Genomic DNA, 9,787 nt, shown 5'->3' with positions numbered 1-9,787 from the left:
AAGAATATGAGACAGAGTTAAATAAATGTCTAAGACCAATCTGAGGAAGGACACTCAGTTTTTAGAGGCAGCTACTGACCATCCTCTGAGGGATCTGCTGAGACATTTGCTCTCTGGCAGCACTGAGGCCACCATCTCCCAAATGTAATGAAAACAAAGACAGAGAGTATCTCCCTTGTCAGGAGCACACACTGCAAATTGAGACAGAACTAGTTTCAAATCCCAACCACTTAAATGCCACTGAAGCTCTGTGACTTTGAGCAAGTTCCTTAGTTCTCTAAGTCTTAATTTCCTTATCTTAATTTCCATTACATGGAAAACTCTTGGTTCTGGTGTTTGGCACAGGGCACATACTCAACAAATGTTAGCTGGAATAATAAACACGAATAATATGAATAACCTGATATTCAGAAGCATGCCATTGGTTTCTTACTAGACCCCCTTTGGTTCTTCAAGGACCTGACTTTGTCTTGCAATTTGGTAGGTCCCAAGTTGGGAGTGATAAAAAAAAAAAGCCTTGCCTAAGAGACTATAGGCTGAATTCATGGGACAGGTTAAGGCAGGTGGCATTATCCTGATTAGAAAGGGAGAGATAGTGAAAAATAAACATAAGTCTATGCCAGGACAAGAGGTACAAACATGGCCATGGAAAGCTATGAAAATTTACCTGTGTAACGTGAGGTAGTGAGTAGATGAACAGCTACATGGAACTGAGGTCAAGTTCTAAAGAGAAGGCAGCTTCATGGGTTGGGTTGTTGGGTTTTTTGTTTGTTCTTTATTTTTTTTAATTTTTATATTATATGGGAGTGTAGTTGATTTACAATGTTGTGTTAGTTTCAGGTGTACAGCAAAGTGATTCAGTTATGCATATACATGTATCTACTCTTTTTCAAGTTCTTTTCCCATTTAGGTTATTACAGAATACTGAGCAGAGCTCCCTGTGCTATCCAGTCGGTCCTTGTTGGTTATCTATTTTAAATATAGCAGTGTGTATATGTCAATCTCAAACTCTTGGGTTGGGTAGTTGTGATGGTTAATTTTGTGTGTCAACTTGACTAGGCCATGGGATGCCCAGGGAGCTGGTGAAACATGATTTCTGGGTGTGTCTGTGGAGTTGTTTCTGGAGGAGACTAGCATTTGAATTGGTGAACTGAGTAAGACAGGTGACCCTCCCCATCGTGGGAAGGCATCCTCAATTTTTTGAGGGCCTGAAGAGAGCACAAAGGCAGAGGCAGGTTGAATTCACTCTCTGCTCAACTGACTGAGTTGGGACATTGATCTTCTCTGCCCTCGGCACACCTGGTTATCAGGCCTTCTAGCTCAGCTTGTATCTACACCATTGGCCCTCTGATACTCAGGCCTTTCAACTACACCACTAGCAATCCTGGGTCCCCAGCTTGCAGATGGCAAATTGTGTGACTTCTCAGCCTCCATAATCCCCTGATAATAAAACTCTTTATATATATATTTTTCTCTCTCTCTCTGTCTCTCTCCCTACCCCCCGCTGGTTCTGTTTCTCTGGAGAACCCTGACTCACACAGGACTGTAGAGCAAGTCCCCTCCATACGAGCCTTCACGTTGTGAACTTGCAAAGGTGTGATCGTGCGTTCGCATGTCCAATCACGTAAGTTAGTTCCCGTGTCTGGCGTACACTGTCACGTGTGTGCATCCTCTACAAGTGGTTGTGCTTTCGTGTACTTTACTGTACAGGACTGTATACAGTATTTTATTTCAAGATCAGGGTGTCTGGAAGCAAGTGCAAAAGCAGCAGTGAAGTGGCTGGTACTGCTAAGAAGCACCGGGAATAGGAGGCCCAGGGAAAGGATGAAGAGAGACAAGAGGAAGAAGTAACTGAAGAACTGAAGAGATTCACGACGCAGGAAATGGCAAGGGGATTTTCTTTATTTGAGGGGACACTGTTAGTTTCTTCAGGCACAGGACCTGAAGGTAGAACGGTTCACAAAGGTTGCAGCAGCCGTTCAGGATGCAATCCAGTGTTATCACATCATCTATGATGAGAGAAAAAGAGCTACTACCCAGACACCACTGGATCGTTTTTTCAAGAGGGTAGATAGAGTTGAATCCAGCAAGGAACCGGAACCTGTGCCATCAACGTCAGGCATGAGTGACATTGCAGCTTGCCCTCCATCTCCTACTGCTGACGATTCTTCAGCTCTACCATCTCCCACCTACTCTCCCTCCTCCAGTCAGTAACTCTTCTTGTCTGTTCACTCAATGCCAGCCCCTGGATGCCAGCTGTTGTGCTGTACTGCTGTACTTTTCAAGGTACTGTACTGTAAGATTAAAAACGTTTATTTTTTGTGTTTGTTTGTTTTTAGGTATTATTTGTGTGAAAGGTATTATAAACCTATTACACTGCGGTACTATATAGCCGATTGTGTTAGTTGGGTACCTAGGCTAACTTTGTTGGACTTATGAACAAATTGGACTTACGAACGCACTCTCGGAACGGAACTCGTTCCTATGTAGGGGACTTACTTGTAGCATATTTTCCCTTATACCCTGTGTTAAAGGCTGTGTTTTGGTAGCTCTCCCAGTTCTACAGTAGAAGAACTAGGTTTAGATGACTTCCTGGAGCAGGAAAACCATGTTAATTATCTGCACCAACATAAGAGATGGGATTAAAACACTAAAATTAAACATTAAAATTTTTTAACATTAAAATTTTCTCATAGATTACCTGCTCCCAGGCTAATGAGCCCACCATAAAGGTAACCCACTAACACATATGTTCTGTATGATCCCCCTGGATAGATGTCAATAGTGTGACTTCAAGAGGTAATTTTTTAAAGTTAGCTCTGTAATTCTAGGAGCATAGCAATTGCAGTAGAGGAACAGAAATGAGAAATAGGAAGCCTTTTCCAGTAAGAAGAACCCATGCCCAGTGAAGAGCAGCACCTCTGGTCATTGGGAATCTCACCTGGGGACTCTCCACAGCTCCACAAGTGCAGGCCGCAGGGTCCACGGACCACAACGTCACATAAAGGATCCGTTCAGCAACATTATGACCATGGTATCCCTACTTCCATGAGTCCATCATCTTGTAAATATTTTCCTACAGAGACCAAAATGCCAATATAACATAAACCACATTTATAACCTAGTGTCTTATTTCTTAATATTCTGCCATTGTCAATAGCAAAGCCATCCCCTCATTGTCACCTGTTATTCACTTTTATAGATATTGTCTATAAAACACATCTTGGAAACTTAATAAGTCAATTCTGACATTTATAACCTAGAAAGCATTTGTATCTTCCTCTTGGGTTCTACAGCATGTCACTTTGTGTTCACAGCACCTTTGGAGATGAGAAGAAAGACCTCTAAAAACATTCACAATTTTATCAAGGTAGACAACAGGAAAATAGCTAAAGGATTTACTCAACAAGAATGCCAGGATTATCAAAGGAGGAACCATTAGTATGCACACACATCTTTCAGCTTCTGGCTTGACAGCCGACTGCTTGGTGAATGCTGGTAGCTTAAAAGACACCTGCCTGAGGACAGGAATAAAGATGCAGACATAGAGAATGGATCTGAGGACACAGGGAGGGGGAAGGGTAAGCTGGGACAAAGTGAGAGAGTGGCATAGACATATATACACTCCCAAATGTAAAATAGATAGCTAAACCTTGTAGCTGGAAGATATAGAGTTCCAGGAAGAAGATATCTCAGAAAAATATTGCAGATTTGATATTATTCTTGAGAAATGATTAAGAACTTGTGAGTGTAACAAAATCAAATGCAACAAATTAGAAACATAAGTAAAATCTTCAGGAAAAAAAAACAAAAGATGCCTAAAAAAATGAAATATAATCAAAGCATAATGGGAGCCAGAGCAAAAGTAGTTACATAGCCATAACAAAGTCAATAGTATTTGCTGATTTTCAAGTTTCAGAATCCATCACTAAATAAGAGCAGAAGAATTAATTATAATTACTAAATAAAATTTATATCTTATCAACCTTAACAATTTAAAGTGAAATGCCAGAAATTTGGTGAAAAAGAGAAATAAAAGTTGAAGGAAAGTCACATTCCAATGTGGGGAGTAAGAGTTATTGCCAATAGTATTCAACAAGAATTTAAAATACATTATTTAATTAATTATTTAAAACAGGCAGAATACTCTTTGACATAAATTGTAGCAATACTTTTCTTTGTGGGTCTGTCTCCTAAAGCAAAGGAAATAAAAGCAAAACTAAACAAATGGGACCTAATTAAACTTAAAAGTTTCACACAGCAAAGGAAACTGTGAGCAAAATAAAAAGACAACCTACTGAATGGGAGAAAATAATTTTGCATTTTTCCACAGAAGACATGCAGATGGCCAACAGACGATGAAAAGATGCTCAACATCTCTAATCACCAGGGAAATGCAAATCACCACAATGAGATATCACCTCACACCTGTCAGAATGGTCATCATAAAAAAAAAAAGAACACAAATAACAAATGTTGGCAAGGATGTAGAGAAAAGGGAACCCTCCTACACTGTTACTGTTAGTGGGAATGTAAATTGGTGCAGCTTCTAAGGAGAACAGTGTGGAGACTTCTCAAACAACTAAAGATAGAGCAATTCCCAGCAATACCACTCCTTGCTTTGTATTTATCCAAAAGAAACCCCAATGTTCATAGCAGCATGATTTACAATTGCCAAGATACACAAACAACCTAAGTGTCCATCAACAGAAAAATGGATAAAGAGGATGTGGTATATATATATATATATATATATATATACACACACACACACACACACACACACACACACACACAATGAAATAGTACTCAGTCATAAAAATGGATGAAATTTTGCCATTTGCAGCAACATGGATGGACTTGGAGGGCATTACACTAGGTGAAATAAGTCAGACAGGGAAAGACAAATACTGTCTGATATCACTTATATGTGGAATCTAAAAAATACAACAAACTAGTGAATATAACAAAAAAGAAGCAGACTCACAGATACAGAGAACAAACTAGTGGTTGCCAGTGGGGAGAGGGAAAGGAGGAGGGCCAATACAGAGGTAGGAATGTAAGAGGTACAAACTATTAGGTATAAAATAAGCAACAAGGATATATTGTACAATACAGGGAATATAGCCAATATATTATATAACTATAAATGGAGTATAATGTTTAAAAATTATGAATCACTATGTTATACACTACTATACTTCAATGAAAAATACATAATTTAAATTTATCTTGAGGAACAAAAGTAAAATAATAACTATATTGGCATAAAGTAAAAAGGAAATTGAGTAAATTATGTAAGTGAGCTGAATTTTATCTCTTATAGCAGAAAACAGTGTCTAAAATTAAATCAAGTGTCTAAATCATATTTAAAATCAATAAATCAAGTGTTAATGGTACGTGTATCCTATATGCAGAAAGGCTGAAACTTCAAGAAGAAAGCATTGAAAAGTAGCTTCCTCTGGGAAGGAAGAAGTGTGACTGAGAGCTTTTCTTTACAAACCCTTAGCTACTCTTTGATTATCAACTGCGCACGTTTTGTTTTCCCTAAATTTTTTTTTTTAATTTTACCATAATGAGGTCTGTAAAATTCTACTCCCAACCTCTTTGTCTCACTTCATTTCTCATTTCTCTCTCTCTTTCTCCTTCTCTCTCATGAAAACTAGCTGCAACCAAAATTGACTATCCAACAGAAACTCATCAATCAGCCTATGTTCCCTCACGTGTGCCGTGGAGGAGCTCTACTTGGTGCTGAAGACAATTAAATCCAGCTGGAGCACCATTTCCTTTGCCAGCAGAACTTGTCTTGTCCTCTTCCTTGCAGCTGCAAACACTCACACCACCACCACCACACCGCCACCCACTGTAACAGCACATTTTTGAGAGCTGATGCCACTTGGTCTTTGGCTTAGCTTAGATCTGTAGCTTTGAAACTCTCTGCTACTTCTCAGCTACTGTGAGGTCTCTCCTGGAATTCAGCTCTGTGGAACCCTCTTCCCCTACTTGGGTCATGGTCTCCTCTGCTAACGTAATGACCCACTTCACATGACTGGTCTTCCCCCAATCCTCAGATGCTGCTTACTTTGCATAGAGGTCACCGTGTGACTTGGTGACTTCTTCCCCATCTGTCAGAATCTCACACATTCTCCCAGGCCCACATCAAATACCAACTCCTCACAATTTCTTCTCTGTGCTCCACAGAACTTTGCTTCCTCTCTGTAATAGCAAAGGTCACCATGACTTATCACAAAGTTATTATTTATGTACATTTGTACACTTCTCTCAGTTTTAAATTCTTTGAGGCCCAGGACTATGTCTTGTTCATCTCTTCTCTAACATAGTAAATGGAATAATTCAAAATATATAATACTCATTAGATGAAAATTTAATAATTTCTTTTGGTGAGTCAATTTTCACGGTTATGCTTTGAGCAATTGGGAGTTATTTTCTATAAGTTTTGTGGGAAAACCTCTTTTATTTTCTTCACAAGCATTTATTGTATGTTACTCTGTTACTATATTATGGCTCTTATGAAATAATTAAAGATGGTTTGCAAAATAACAATATTTAATGAGGTTAATAAATGGAAAATGTAAGTGTGAAAAGGAATCATATATGCAAAACATATTTTCCCTGATTGAGCCTTAATTTTGTTGGGTTGAGCCTCCTCTTCTAGGAGTTTCATGGTTTCAGGTTTTATGGTCAAGTCTTTAATCCATTTTGACTTAATTTTTGTGTATGGTGTAAGATGATGGTCCAACTTCATTCTTTTGCATGTGGCTGTCCAGTTTTCTTAACATCATTTATTCAAGAGTCTATTCTTTCCCCATTGTATATTCTTGGCTCCTTTGTCATAAATTGACCATATATGTGTGGGTTTCTTTCTGGGCTCTCTATTCTCTTCCATTAATCTGTGTGTCTGTTTTTATGCCAATACCATATTGTTTTGATTACTACAGCTTTGTAACATAGTTGGAAATCAGGGAGCATGATGTCTCCAACTTTGTTCTTTCTCAAGACTGCTTTGGCTATTGGGGGTCATGACACCTTAAAGACTTTTAAGCAAGAGAGTGATATGAAAAATATAGCATTTAAGAACAACCACTCAAGCTGCAATATAGAGAATGGATTGAAAAAGTTAAGACTGCATAGAGGAAGACCAACGTGGAGGCTGACACAATAATCCACACAATGGATGAGGTGCCTTCAATAAGAAAAGGGCAGTGGAATAAAGAGTAGACTCAATATATTGATAGGACAGAAAACAAACAACTTGTACAAAGAAGGGAGGAATCAAATACCCAATTTCTAACATTGGCAGTAGGTGGGTGATTGTGCTATTTCCAAGGTTTTACAGAAGAAGAGGCAAGCTAGCACAGAAGATGATGTCATCACTCCAGGACATGTTGACTTTTAGGAGCTGTGAACATAGAAATGTAAATATTTAGCTGGCTGTTGGATATAAGTCTCTGAAGTTTAGGAAGAACACAGGATTGTAGGTAAAATTTGGGGAGTCATCTGCATATGGAACCAGTTTTTAGCCATGGGACTTAATGAGGATTATATTACATAAAGAAGAGACTTACATGCAACCTAAAGGAATATCAACCTTCAAGAAATGGGTGGAGGAAGAGATCCTCAAAGGGACTCTATAAAAAGGTAGAAAAGCAGAAAGGGACCAGGAGCACGGGATGTCACAGAAGACAAGGGAAAGGTAAACCGAGAGAGAGGGAGGGGTCAACACAGCCATGCTGCTCCAAGGTTTAGGGGATTATGGAAGTGAATAAGTACTGCAGTGGGGTGGAGAATGAGTTGAGGGTGGATGTTTGAAATGACCACTACAGAGAATGTGAGAGCAAACTGACTTGGAAAATTTTTTTAATTGGAGTTGCTCTGAGTGTCCATGTGAAGTTGGAGACCCTGAATATGTCCTGGTGAAAATCTACATAGCTGTGCAGTATTCTCCAGCAGCAAAGAGTAGAGACAGAAGAAAAGCAGTTACATGGTTAGAGTGATCCAAAACTGTGGTTTTTCCCAGCAGGTAAGAAATAAGGATGAAGGTTCACCCGGTTCGAGATTAGCAAGAAAATGTTAGCTAAGGAATCTAAAATGAATAAAGAAAAAAGTGAAGAAGATGGACAGGGGAAGACCAAGGAACTAGATATTTAGTTATTAACAATAATCAGAGCAATACTGGCTGCTGGTAACAAACACCAATATTTCTTTTTTTTTATTTGTTTATTTTTGGTTGCATTGTGTCTTCGTTGCTGCGTGCAGACTTTCTCTGGTTGCAGCGAGCGGGGGCTACCCTTTGTTATGGTGCGTGGGCTTCTCATTGCTGTGGCTTCTCTTTGTTGCGGACCATGGGCTCTAGGCGCATGGACTTCAGTAGTTGTGACACGTGGGCTCAGTAGTTGTGGCTCGTGGGCTCTAGAGAGCAGGCTCAGTAGTTTTGGTGCACAGGCTTAGTTGCTCCATGGCATGAGGGCTCTTCCCGGACCAGGGCTCGAACCCGTGTCCCCTGCATTGGCAGGTGGATTCTTAACCACTGCACCACCAGGGAAGTCCAAACACCAATATTTCAATGGCTTAATACAGTTCCATCACTTGAGTGTTCTTAAGATAGGTGAGGGGTTCTACTCCAACAGTCATTCAGGGACATAGTTTAACAGATGACCTAATATTTTCAACATATGCTTTCCAAGGTCACCCCTGAATAAGACATTCAGCCAGCACGCTGGAGAAAGTATGTTTGCTTCTTACCACCTGGACTTGGAATTATCACACATCATTACACTCTGGGTCCTTGGCAAGAATTAGTGCTGCCACCTAAAATGCAAGAGGAGCTAAGAAATATAATAACTTGATTGGCAGCCATTTGCTAGCAAAAACTATATATTAAGGAAGGGGAACATGAATTTTTGGTACAATTTTGAAGTATATAATACAATATTATTGACCCTAATCACCATGCTGTACATTATTTGATCTCCAAAACTTACTTATCTTCTAGTTGAAAGCTGGTACCCTTAAACATCATCTCCCCACTCCGCTCACCCCCCTAGACCCCAGACCCTGGTAAGCAACACTCTACTCTCTGTTTCTACAAGTTTGGCTTTTTTTAGATTCTACGTATAAGTGATATTATACAGTATTTGTCTTTATTTATATATATTCTTACCTTTTCAAATTAGACAATTTCAAATTAAATCCCAAGTCACACAAATTCTTTTAAGTGCAAAATTCTGAAAACTCTTTTAAATAGCATAGGTAGGTATTTAAATTAAAGTTCAGAAGTCAACAAGGACAAACCTCCTTATACACTAGATATACAGTAACTATTGTTTATATCATTTGCTGCTAAACAAAGAAAATGCATTCAGCTAGTAATCACAGCCTATTTATACAAAAGAAGTCACTTTCAGTAGTTCAGTAGAAGAAGCCACACATTAACTTGGAAGTGCCTTAAGACCTATGTACATTATTTGAATAAAGTAAATCAGTTTAGGTAAATTTGTTTGGTAAATACTTCACCTGGATGCAATATGACCTTTGGCAATATTCCTTGCTCCTATAACTATTAAAGTCCTTCTACAAGACACCTTCACAGTGACATTTGCTTCACTGTACTTAAAGTGTCAATGTGACCTAAAAACAGGTGTTTAAATTGGAATTAAAGATACAGAAGGTCCAGGCTTGGATCCAACAGTAGAGCTGGGCTTTAGGTCTTCATAGCAGAACTTTCTAAAATCACTGGGCCTCAAATATTCCATTTAAAATGCAAGAT

Source organism: Neophocaena asiaeorientalis, unplaced genomic scaffold (genome assembly GCF_003031525.2).
Source record: "Neophocaena asiaeorientalis asiaeorientalis breed wild unplaced genomic scaffold, Neophocaena_asiaeorientalis_V1.1 scaffold51, whole genome shotgun sequence".
NCBI lineage: Eukaryota > Metazoa > Chordata > Mammalia > Artiodactyla > Phocoenidae > Neophocaena > Neophocaena asiaeorientalis.
The sequence above is the reverse complement of the archived record's forward strand: the minus strand, read 5'-3'. Positions refer to the sequence as shown.